The following is a 12997-nucleotide window of genomic DNA, read 5'->3' as shown; positions in this document are numbered from 1 at the left end:
TATACTACAAATAGGAAGAAAGTAGGGGATCATATTAATTATAGAGGATGGGCAGGACTGGCTCTATACATCCTTCGCGTGGTGGCAATTTTTTCACAAATTCTACTGCAAAACTAAATAGAAAAAAAATACCTTATTGACTTTAAAATAAGTCGAATATGAGGATATTACGGGGTCATTTTTAATACTTGGAGGTGTATCATTTGAGTCCCTTCCAAAGCATATATGACGAACCCTTCCTTTCAAACCCTATATACCCCCCCCCCAGTATAAGTTATAGTCCTTCTCTTTAGCTCAGAGGGGGGGGGGGGGTGCTGGTTGACCAATAAATTTATGTTATCAGATCATTGAACTACTTTAACAAATTGGCAATCTTAAAATTTTGATCTTATAGATTTGGAATAAAACGGCGTGTCTGTGTAAGGGGGGAGTAATTGCCCTCCAATCCCATATGATTGATAAAAAGGTACCTAAAACTTTATATTTCCATTCAAATGAATCACTCTTAATGTTTATACGACCTCTGCTTACATAAAAGCTTTATACATCTTAGGGAAAAAATTAAAACCCTTGCCCTTGGTCTCTGGGGGTATATGCCAACCTCACTGTTTTTATTATCTAATATTTGACTCTTAAAAATTGAATTGTATCTATCAATTTCCAATCAAATCTGCACTCTTTAGGTAGGTAGGTAATTTTTTTTTAATTTTATATCATATACATTTCAATTAGTCACAAAAAGGACGTTTTGGCATGCAATAGCGAATACATTCATGTTATACTCATTAAATACAAAAAAAAAAGAAAAAAGTGCATATATAAACACATATGCACACACAAATACAGATATAATAAATATATATACACATATACATACACATATACATACATAAATACATATACATACGCATACACATAACATACAATTACACATACATTACTCGATGATTTGTTATTGATGATTTTAGCAAATATATATATATATATATATATATATATATATATATATATATATATATATATATATATATATATATATATATATATATATATATATACATACACATATATACATAAATACATATACATATACATATACGTACACACACACATACAAATATGCATACACCACTCCAAATAATTACTCAGACCTGAAAAATTCTGGATAGCCCACTCTCATTCAATAGGCTTCTCTTCAACATCCTGATCATTTATCATTCAAAAAATGCATTTCTAACCTGTGCTTAAGCTCTGGGAGACTCTCTGACTCCCTTATATACTCTGAGAATGCCTTCCAAATTTTCGTGCCTATGTGTCCTGTCACAAGCCTCAATTACGTTGTATTCCTTATCTCATTAATAAGATCATTTCCATGTCGGGTAAAATCCTGATGGTAAAACGAATTATGTTTAAAATAACTTCTAAAAACTTCAGGTCCTAAATTATTCAAGCGTTGAAAAACAAAAAATGCCTATCTGCATATATCTAATTTTACTAAATCTACGGGCTTTGAAATCCATGCTACCCACAGTAGTGCCCATATTAGTCTATCTTATAAATCTATCTTTTAAAGAAGGACAATTTCCTGATCCATTGAAGCTAGCAAAAGTTGTCCCGCTCCCAAGAGCAGGATCACTTACTGACAGCTCAAACTGGAGACCCATTTCGATTTTGCCAGTTTTGTCAAAAATTTATGAAAAAAAAAATGAATAGAAGACTTTATGAGTATTTATTGAAATGTGGATTTTTATCCAAGACACAATTTGGTCTCAGGACAGCTCATTCAACTTTGCATGCTCTGGAGGACCTGATGGGTACCGTAAATAGTGAACTAGATAAAAGGAATTTTTGTATGTCGATTTTTAAAGATTTTAAAAAAGCTTTTGATACAGTAGATTTTAGCATTTTATTGAAAACATTACGATGCCTAAGAATAAAGGATGAATGTTTTAAATGGTTTGAATCTTATTTGAATGGAAGGTTTTTATGGCACTTGGTAATGACCAAGTGACACATAGCAATCACCAATTCTGTCGGTCTGTCTGTCGGTCTGTCTGTCCCGGTTTTGCTACTTTAGGCACTTGCAGGTAAGCTAGGACGATGAAATTTGGCAGGCCTATCAGGGAGGTGACCATCTTAAATTAGAAATTATCATTTTCCAAATTTGGCCATCTGGGGGGGGGGGGGTGGGGGGCTAGTTAATTTGGAAAAAATAGAAATATTGAAGTATTTTTCAATATTGATCAGATCTTAATCAAATTTGAAGTTTGGAAGGATATCGTGTTTCAGAGCTGTTATTTTAAATCCCGACTATATCTGGTGAAATTGGGGGGATATGGGAGGGGGAAACCTAAAACCTTGGAATACACTTAGAGTGGGGGGATCGGGATGAAACTTGGTGGGGAAAATAAGCACAAGTCCTAGATACATGATTGAGATTACTGGAACGGATCCACTCTCTTTGGGGTGGCCTGGGGGGGGGGGGTAATTCTGAAAAATTAAAAAATAAGGTAGTTTTAACTTACGAACGGATGATCGGATCTCAAGGAAATTTGATACAAAAAGGATATTGCGTCTTAGAGCTCTTATTTGAAATCCCGACCAGGTCTGGTGACATTGGTGGGGGGAGTTGGGAGGGGGAAACCTAAAACTTGGAAAAAGTTAGAGTGGAGGGATCGGGATGAATCTTGGTGGGAATATTAAGCACAAGTCCTATATACACGATTGACATAAAGGGAATGGACTCGCTCTCTTTGGGGTAGTTGGGGGAGGGGCTAATTCTGAAAAACTAGAAAAAATGAGGTATTTTTAACTTACGAACGGGTGATCGGATCTCAATGAAATTTGATATTTAGAAGGATATCGTGTCTCAAAGCTCTTATTAATAATTCTGACCGGATCTGGTGACATAGGGGGAAATTTGGGGTGGAGAACCCAAAATCATGGAAAACGCTTAGATTGGAGGGATCGGGATGAAACTTGGTGGGAAAAATAAGAGCAAAAGTCTTACATTTGTGATTTACATAATAAGAACGGATCCACTATATTCGGGGGGGGGGGGGGCTAGTTCCGAAAAATAAGAAAAATGACGTATTTTTAACTTACGAAGGAGTTATCGGATCTTCATGAAACTTCATATTTAGAAGGACCTCGTAACTCAGATCTTTTATTTTAAATCTCAACCGGATCGAGCGTAATTGCAGGGGGGTGGCAGTTGGGGGGGATGTATATCTTAGAAAATACTTAATACGGTGAGATCAGGATAAAACTGAATCAAAATAATAGAAACCTGTCTAAGATACGTGACTGAAATAACCGGACCGGATCTGCTCTCTTTGGTGGAATTGGGGGGGGGGGGTAATTTTGAATATTCTGGTATTTATAACTTATGAAAGGGTGACCAGATCTTAATGAAATTTGATATTTAGAAAGATGTTGTGCTTTAAAGCTCTAATTTCAAATTCCGACCAGATCCTGGGGGGATTTGAGGGGGAAACCGGAATTCTTGGAAAACGTGAAAATTGGGGTATTTTTATCTTGCGAATAGATGATCGGATCTCAATGAAACTTGATTTTTAGAAGGAATTCATGTCTCAGAGCTCTCATTTATAATCCCGACCAGATCTTTTGACATTGGGGGGAGTTGGAGGGGGAAGTCTTGGAAATTTTACTTGGAGTGGAGGAGTCGGGATGAAGCTTGGTGGATAGAATAAACAAATGTCCTTGATACGTGATTGACAGAATCGTATTGGATTCACTCACATTGGGGGAGTTGAGGGGAGGGTTTCAGTGATTTGGCGAGTTTGGTGCTTCTGGACGTGCTAGGACAATTAAAATTGGTAGGCGTGGGCGTGTCAGGGAGCTGCACAATTTGACTTGATAAAGTCGTTTTCCCAGATTCAACCATCTGGGGCTAAAGGGAGAAGATAAATTAGAAAAAAATTTGGTATTTATAACTTACGAGTAGGTGATCGGATCTTAATGAATTTTGATATTTAGAACGACGTCGTAACTCAGAGCTCTTATTTTAAATCCTGACTGGCATTAAGCCTCTTATTTTCCAATTTAAATCAATCTATTTATTCATAGAACTTTGTTAGAGCTCATACCATATGATTTCTTGGCTCTTAGCTCTTTTCGCCTCGTCACAAGTGCCATATGAGCTCTTAGCTCTTGATAAGAGTGTAATTAGATTGTTCGATTTCTAGATGTTATCCAATTACTCGTGGAGCTCCACAGGGTTCAGTCTTGGGTCCGCTATTATACCTTATATATTGTGATAGCATGCGGTTTTACATACCACAAGCCAAAATTACTTCATTTGCAGACGATACTCCACTTACAGTTACAGGAAAGACTCTCAATGAACTTACTGATAATGCTAATAAAGCATTAAAACAACTGCAAACATACGTCTCTCTAAGTCGGCTTGCAATAAATACAACCAAAGCAAATTTTATGACATTCACTAGAATAGGAACAGCGCCTACCATTTCTCCAGGAACTATCATATATAATGGAACTACTCTAGCAGAAGTTCGAGAAACTCGATATCTGGGATTTATAGTGGACAATAAACTCAGCTAGAAAAAACATAGTAATGTGATTTCATGTGAAGTTTCAAGAGGTGTTGGGATGCTGCGTAAACTTAATTTTTTTTCCAACTAAAGTAATGCTTTCATTGTACCATTTGTTAGTATTGTCTTATATTAATTATGGAGGTATGATATGGGCAAGTAATTTTTACACAAATTATAAAGAGTACAGGTACAGCAAAATAAAGCTGTCTGTATTATTGGAAATTATGACCGAGGAACTGATAGTACGTTAAGTATGTTTAAAAAGTTGAATTTACTAAATGTAGATCAAATTAGAAATACGCAAATAGGCATTTTTGTTTTTCAATGCTTGAACAATTTAGGACCTCAAGTTTTCAAAAGTTATTTTAAACATAATTCGTTTTACCATCAGTATTTTACCCGAAAGGGAAACGATCTGATTAATGAGGTAAAGAATACAACGTGATCAAGGCCTGTGACAAAACACATAGGCATGACAATTTGGAATGCATTCCCAGAGTATATAAGGGAGCCAGAGAGTCTCCCATAGCTTAAGCACCAGTTAAAAACCCATTTTTTGAATGATAAATGATCAGGATGGTGAAGGGAAGCGTATTGAATGAGAGTGGGCTATCCAGAATTTTTCAAGTCTGAGTAATTATTTTGAGTGGTTTATCTATATTTTATCTATATAATTGCTAAAATCATCATCATATATATATATATATATATATATATATATATATATATATATATATATATATATATATATATATATATATATATATATTTATATATATATTTATATGTATATATATATATATATATATATATATATATATATATATATATATATATATATATATATATATATATATATATATATATATATATATATATATATTTGCTAAAATCATCAATAACAAATCATCGAGTAATGTATGTATATTTTTATGTTATGCGTATGTGTTTGTATATGTATATGTGTATGTATATAAATATATATATGTTTATTGTATGTGTATGTGTTTGTGTGTATGAGTTAGTTTATTGATGATTAAAGTAATATGAATGTACTCACTTTTACAGGCTAGAACGGCCTTTTTGTGAATAATTGATATCGTGTTAGAGCACATACGTGCGTAAATTTTACAACTTCACCTCGATCGATTGAATCATTTTACAAATCACTTCATGATCACCAATGCACCACTGCCAATTATGCGTTTACTGAAAACGTTTGGGCAGGCAAAGGGAGGCCTTCAAAATGGGAAGGATTATTGCAAAATGTACATGGAATGTGATGTACTTAGATGTTGAATTTTGTTTGCAAGAACACTGATAAGATCTACCAGGAATTTATTTTGTGTTTGGGTTATTGTTTTTCAACTCCTCATATAGTGGTGAATATAATTTTATTAAGTCAGAAACCAAAAAAAGGGTTTGATCATCGAAGAGGATGAGCACTTATTTACAGAGAGAACAATGAGGGAGAGATAAATTTTCAATGTGGATTGTATCTTGGAGAACGACGCGATTGGACAAAAGACTGGTGAGAAATTCGAAGGGGTTTTTCTGGTTATGAGTTCCCTGAATCCTTCTGTAATGACTCATTTATCTTTGCCATGTGGTAATTACAACGGGGTTGACAATCCCTTTGCTCAAAATATCCCTGAAATCACCACCGTTAAAGAGAAAACGTATCAAGTATGTTTTTTTTGTAGTTGATAGTGAAATACCTTTATAACTTCATGACTTCGTAAAAGATTTTATTTTTCCGTGCATAAGCAGCCAGTGACTAAGGCCACTTTGAGTCGACATAATATTTGTTTGGTAGAAGATGGGGTTAGGCATTAGAAATTTTCAAAACAAAAATTTATTGCCAACCTTAATCAGAAAAAGAATATTATTGTTTTTCATGTTCCTTTGTGATGGATGGTAACCAGCGGCTGCAGGGCCAAAATGCCCTATCTCCCAATTTTATCAAAAGCCGTACAAAAAACGTTCATCGACAATTGTATCAGTAATGCTTAGTAAATGCTAATCAGTAAATTCTTAGAAGCAAAACCGAATGTTGAAAAAGAATTATTTAAGCTCATTTAAATTGAGCCTTCGGTAAAATGTATGAGAGTTTGTGCAATAGGAGCTGTTGTGACGTTCAAACTGCCCCAAAAGAATTAATCGCCCATCCAAACATCACCTCGATTATCATCATAGACTTCCATATGCTCTTTTTGCATAGGACACTAAAAGAAATTTTATTTGAATTAAAGCATTGCTGGTGGTAGCAAAATTTTAGAAATCTCCGAAAAACTAATGTTTGAATTTTTTATAATGTTTGTAAGCCTCAATAGCCAGAGAAAAGATAATTTCAAGTGTTATTGAGACTCTTATTCACAACTGTTAAAAATTAAAACTTACATTTTATTGAGTGATTTGGAAACTGATGAAAAACTAGCTCTCGATTAGATTTTAACAACTGGGACGAGTTTATTTACCGGAGCTAGCAAAGCACCAGACCCCACATAAACTATTATATCTTAGATCCATAACAGTGATCGATTTTATATCCCATGGTGTGCTTGAAGGTCACAAGGTCTAGTTTTAGCAAACTCACAATAAGGATGGCAACCAAGCCTACACGGTACAATAAAAAAAACAAGTTTTTTAACTGAAAGTAAGGAGCGAAATTAAAATTTAAAACGAACAGAAATTACTTCGTATATGAAAGAGGCTGCTTCCTCATCAACGCCCCGCACTTTTCGCTAAAGTTTGACTCTGTCTCTCAATTCTTCTTTTTAAAACAGTAAAAAACTTTAGCGTAAAGAGCGGGGCGTTGATGAGGAAGCAGCCTCTTTCATATACGAAGTAATTTCTGTTCGTTTTAAGTTTTAATGTCGCTCCTTAAATTCAGTTAAAAAAACTTGTTTTTTATTTAATTTCTGAACGTTTTTGAATCAATGCATGTTTTGATTTTGGCTCTCCGCAGAGGAATAATTAAAACGAAATTTGCATTTTTTTTGGCTAAATGGCTTTCTCATAATTTTGATCGAATGATTTTGAGAAAAAAAGAGCGGGGGAGGAAGCTTAGTTACCCTCCGATTTTTTGGTCAATTAAAAAGGCAACTAGAACTGCTAATTTTTTACGAATATTTTTATTAGTAAAAGATTTACCGAACTTATAAATTAGCTTACGTAAAGAACTTTTGTATTCTCATATTTTTATTACATATATGAGGGGGTTCGCCCCCTTGTCAGATCCTCGCTCTATATACTAAAGCTTAAATTTTGTCCCAATTCATTAAGAATGACCCCAGAATCACAAAAGCCGTAGAATAAATAGTTGAAATTACTAAAAATACTTTAACATTAAGAGCGAGGTATTAGGAGGAGGTGAGGCCCTCAAATGGGTAATAATTTCTGTTTGTTTTAAGTTTTAATGCTGTTCCTTACTTCCAGCTGACAGAACTTTTTCATATTTATTTTTTCATTGTGTTTTTAAATAATGCTAGTAAATCCTGCGCTCCCTTTATGGAGATTTTCTTCCCCCATGACAAATTATCGATGGAAAGTTCTCCCAGCATATCCCTCTCTTCTCAACCCCTCCCCCAACCAAAAAATCCTCCTAAAAACGCCTGTACACTTCCCAATAACCATTACTATATGTAAGCATTGGTCAAAGTTTGTAACTTGTTGCCCCTCCCATGGGGACTGTGGGGGAGTAGTTCGTCCACAAAGACATAGTTATAAAGTTTTTCGACTACGCTGAATAAAATGGCTATCTCGGAATTTTGATCCGTTGACTTTGGTAAAAGAATTAGCGTGGGAGGGGGCTTAGGTGCCCTCCAATTTTTTGGTCACTTAAAAAGGGCACTAGAGCTTTTCATTTTCGTTAGAATGAGCCCTCTTTCAATATTCTAGGACAACTGGGTCGATACTATCACCCCTGGGAAAAAAAAAAAACAACTTTCAAATAAACACGCATCCGTGATCTGTCTTCTGGCAAAAAATACAAAATTACACATTTTTGTAGATAGGAGCTTGAAACTTCTACAGGGTTCTCTGATACACTGAATCTGATGGTGTGATTTTCTTTAAGATTCTATGACTTCTAGGGGGCGTTTCCCCTATTTTCTAAAATGATGCAAATTTTCTCAGGCGCGTAACTTTTGATAGGTAAGACTAAACTTGATGAAACATATATATTTAAAATCAGCATTAAAATGCAATTCTTTTGATGTAGGTATTGGTATCAAAATTCCATTTTTTAGAGTTTTGGTTACTATTAAGCCGGGTCGCTCCTTACTACAGTTCGTTACCACGAACTGTTTGATCTTAAAGGTAATATGATTTTTTATGAATTTTTGAATTTTGATATAAATATTCTATAAAAATATTATATAGAATATTCCATAGATTTTAAATATAGATTTTAGATATAGATTTTTGAAAAAGCTTCTATAAATATTCTATAAAAATTCAAAATATGAATTCTTATAGAAACTCTGTGTAGAATAGCTTAGTTTCTTGTCTAAAGTGACGGTGATTTGATCTCTAAAATTATAAACTACAAAAATGCCACATCAAATTAAGGTCATACATGTGAGGGTGCGATCTGTAAAATTAAAAACTACAAAAATGCCACATCTGCCACATCAGATAAAGGTTATGCATGTGGGATACTAAAATATACATTACACCCTCTTGAAAGCGCTGTTTAAGGAGGAAGAGGCTATTAAAGCCGTTCTTTTCTATGCTTGAATAAATACATGGAGTGTCATAAGGACTTGAATCTACCTTACCACCACCTAAACTCTTTCCGAATTGAACATCAGAGTGTATTTGAGGGGGAAGTTAGAAGTGAGATCAACCAGCTCACTTAGCAAATCTTTGAGAGTATTGGGATTGAACTCGGTCAAGTTGTAGTTGTAGAAGTAGTAGTAATAGTAACAGTTTTAGCAGTTATAGTAGCAGTAGTAGTAGTAGTACTAGTAGTAGTAGTAGTACTGGTAGTATAAGCAGCGGTATAAGTATTGGAGATAGTAGTAACAGTGGTAATAGTATAGGGGGAAAGTGGAATGGTAATAGTAGTAGTGGTAACAGTAGTAGTGGCAGTAGTAGCAGTGGCAGTAGTAATAGTGGTAGCAGTAGTAGTGGCAATAATAATAATGGTAGTAGTTTTAGTGTTAGTAATATTAGTAGCAGTAATAGTAGTAGTAGTAGTAGTAGCAGTAGTAGTAGTAATAGTAGTAGTAGTAGTAATAGTAGTTGTAGTAGCAGTAGTAGTAGTAGTGGTAGCAGCAGCAGTAATAGCAGTATTAGAGGTAGTTGCAGTAGTAGTGGTAGCAGTAGTAGTGGTGTTAGTAGTAGTGGTGGTGTTAATAGTGGTAGTAGTAGTAGTCATAATAGTAGCAGTGGTAGTTGTAGTAGTGGTGGTAGTAATAGTGGCAGTAGTAATAGTAGTAGTGGTATAGTAGTAGTAGTATAGTGGTATAGTAGTTTAAGTTCAAGCTCAAGTTCCTTTTATTTTCTTTTATCAATATTCATCCATTTTAAACAAAAATAATTCCAAAGGGCTCAATGGTCCGTTATTTGGGAAAGAAACAACAACAAAACAAATATAAAGAACTACTAAATACAACTTAAAATATATTTTGAGTCTACTTACCAATCCTCACCCGAGTACAACCGGTCTCCACACCACCCACTTAAAAAAAAGAAAAAAAATATACATCGAGGATCCATCACTCGCACCACCATAATATAAATAATTAAATTCAATCTAAATAATTAATGAAATAAATTAAATTTAAATAAATAAACAATATAAATAAGTGATCAATATTATCAATTATTTACTTTAACTAAAAAAGTCTTCAACCGTTTCTTGAAGGAGTCTATGGTACAGGATCGTCAAATCCCAACCAAAATGGAATTCCAGGCACGTCCGACAGCAGCTATCAGACCAAAATCCGAGCACACTGCAAGGGTGGATGACACTAGCACATCATTCTGGTTCCTATTTCATAAGTATGACATTTCTAACAATCTCAAAAAGCCCGAAAAAACTTGATGTAAGGTCTCCATGGAAATATTGAAATGTAATGAGAGGGATACGTAATGTATGAATATCTTTAATCTTCATAAGTTCAACAGAAATATGGGTGGTAGACTGAAGAACTTTTGCTGATTTTAGTTGGAGATTATGTAAAAGTGTCAGTACAGATGGAAATGTAGACATCCAGACTGACGAGCAGTAACATATATACGGGTAAATAAGAGAGGAGTATAATAGACGAAGGATAGAGAAAGGATAGAGAAAGGAAAGACTCGCTTCAGCTTCCAAATAATTTTAAGGCCTTGAGAAACCTTTAATCTCATTAGCTCAATATGCCACTTGAAAGATAGATTGTCATCCAGAAGTACCACAAAGAATCGAGCACACCGGTCAGCTGGGCGGGATATGGATCACTTAGATGTTTGAAGCTCTGTCACTGTGCTTTTGCTTATGCGGGAGAATATAAGAAGAAACGATTTTTTTTTCTAAATTCAAAGCTAATAAATTTGCATCAAACCCATAATATATGTTTTATATTATTAATTGTAGCTTGAGGATAAGTAATAATTCATCAGGTGCTGCAGCCCCCAGGGCTGTCGTTGGAAAATACAAAGAGTTCTTCATGTTGACCAGGCGTATCCAAAGCTCCAACCACAGCATCTCCTTTCTGGCACAATGGCACAATGGATCGGCTGCAATGATGCTTTCGTCGGAGAATGCAAATAGTTCTTCATGTTGACCAGGCGTATCCAATGCTTCAACCATAGCATCTTTTTTTGGCACAAATAACAATAGAAATCAGATCTTGGACTGCTAAATAGTCGATAGAGGTAGTTGACACATATGAAGAAAAGGGACAACCTAAGAACTGAGACTTGGTCAGCTGGGCGGGATATGGATCACTTAGATGTTTGAAGCTCTGTCACTGTGCTTTTGCTTATGCGGGAGAATATAAGAAGAAACGATTTTTTTTCTAAATTCAAAGCTAATAAATTTGCATTAAACCCATACTATATGATTTATATTATTAATTGTAGCTTGAGGATAAGTAATAATTCATCAGGTGCTGCAGCCCCCAGGGTGCTGTCGTTGGAAAATACAAAGAGTTCTTCATGTTGACCAGGCGTATCCAAAGCTCCAACCACAGCATCTCCTTTCTGGCACAATGGCACAATGGATCGGCTGCAATGATGCTTTCGTCGGCGAATGCAAATAGTTCTTCATGTTGACCAGGCGTATCCAATGCTTCAACTATAGCATCTTTTTTTTTGGCACAAATAACAATAGAAATCAGATCTTGGACTGCTAAATAGTCGATAGAGGTAGTTGACATATATGAGGAAAAGGGACAGCCTAAGAACTGAGACTTGTGACATTCCATATTTAACTGGAACATGCTTATCAAAAGCTTCAACAGCAATGGATCGGCCAGTCAGGAATGAAGAAAACCACGACAGAGCCTTTCCACGAGCTCCTTGATGCAACAACTTGCTAATAAGTATCTCGTGTGTAAGGCTGTGAAAAACTTTCTTCACATCAAGGAATATTGCCGCAAGGATAAGGCCGAAGTCTAAAGACTGTCGTACAAAATGAAGAAACATATTACATGCCTGTTCTGTCAAGCACTTCTCCCAAAAACCAAAGTTGTGCCGATGAAAAAACTTCTTCACGTCCAGGAAACTCAGCAGACGCTTTAGCATAGGCTTTTCAAATATTTTAGAAAAAAAGACAGAAGAGATATAGGCCTGTAGCTCCCCAGGTCCTTCTGGTCACCTCCTTTAAATATTGCTATCACTTGAGCCAACTTGAGACGCTGAAGGAATATTCTTAGCTTGGATGACTGGCTATTCAAATTGCACAGTGGTGTAATAATTGAGGGAAGAATCTGTTTAATTAATTTGACAGGAATTTGGTTGAATCCAGATGAAGAATTTCTTAATGACGAAATTATTATTATCAGTTCCTGCTCCGTAACTGACTCAAAAACCATCGACTTTGCACAGGAAGGACCGAGGAACTGCTCCTAAGATCTAGAACTTCAAGAAGGAACCACACCTAACCCCGTTGTTTTCCCAAACTCAGCAAAAAATTTAGTCTTCTGATGTCGTTCTTGGTCTTCATCCAAGAAAATGCTGATTCTGAACATCAAATTATTTGATGAGCTTTCGAGGACTTGCCGATGGCTGCTTAGCTTCATTAATTACATCTCAAGTTTTCTTAATAGTTTTGCCGCAATCCGCAAACTCCCGGCTCAAATATGTACTTTAAGCTTTTCGAATCAGAGTTTTAAGCATCTTTTGGTATAGTTTAAAAGCCTCTAATTTAGCATCACTTAGTCTGTTCCTATACTCTTTCAAAGGTTCTGTTTCCCCTTTATTGT

General features: G+C 35.2%; 1 protein-coding gene and 1 long non-coding RNA gene across 4 annotated transcripts in view; one reads left to right on the top strand and one right to left on the bottom strand.

Moving 5' to 3' along the window:
* The window catches only part of LOC136029163 (uncharacterized), a 902097-nt gene that overhangs the window by 504056 nt on the left and 385044 nt on the right, over positions 1-12997 (top strand). The gene's annotated exons all lie outside the window — the stretch shown is intronic.
* LOC136029128 (uncharacterized) overlaps positions 1-12997 on the bottom strand; it is a 62254-nt gene that overhangs the window by 7392 nt on the left and 41865 nt on the right. The window contains exon 4 of one of the 2 annotated variants that reach the window (XR_010617982.1): positions 1239-1387. The exons of the other annotated variant lie outside the window; for it this stretch is intronic. This is a non-coding gene — a long non-coding RNA (uncharacterized LOC136029128). The remainder of the gene's footprint in view (positions 1-1238; positions 1388-12997) is intronic. 2 annotated transcript variants of the gene reach the window in all.

This window comes from Artemia franciscana, chromosome 1 (assembly GCF_032884065.1).
Source record: "Artemia franciscana chromosome 1, ASM3288406v1, whole genome shotgun sequence".
NCBI lineage: Eukaryota > Metazoa > Arthropoda > Branchiopoda > Anostraca > Artemiidae > Artemia > Artemia franciscana.
The sequence above is the reverse complement of the archived record's forward strand: the minus strand, read 5'-3'. Positions and strand labels throughout refer to the sequence as shown.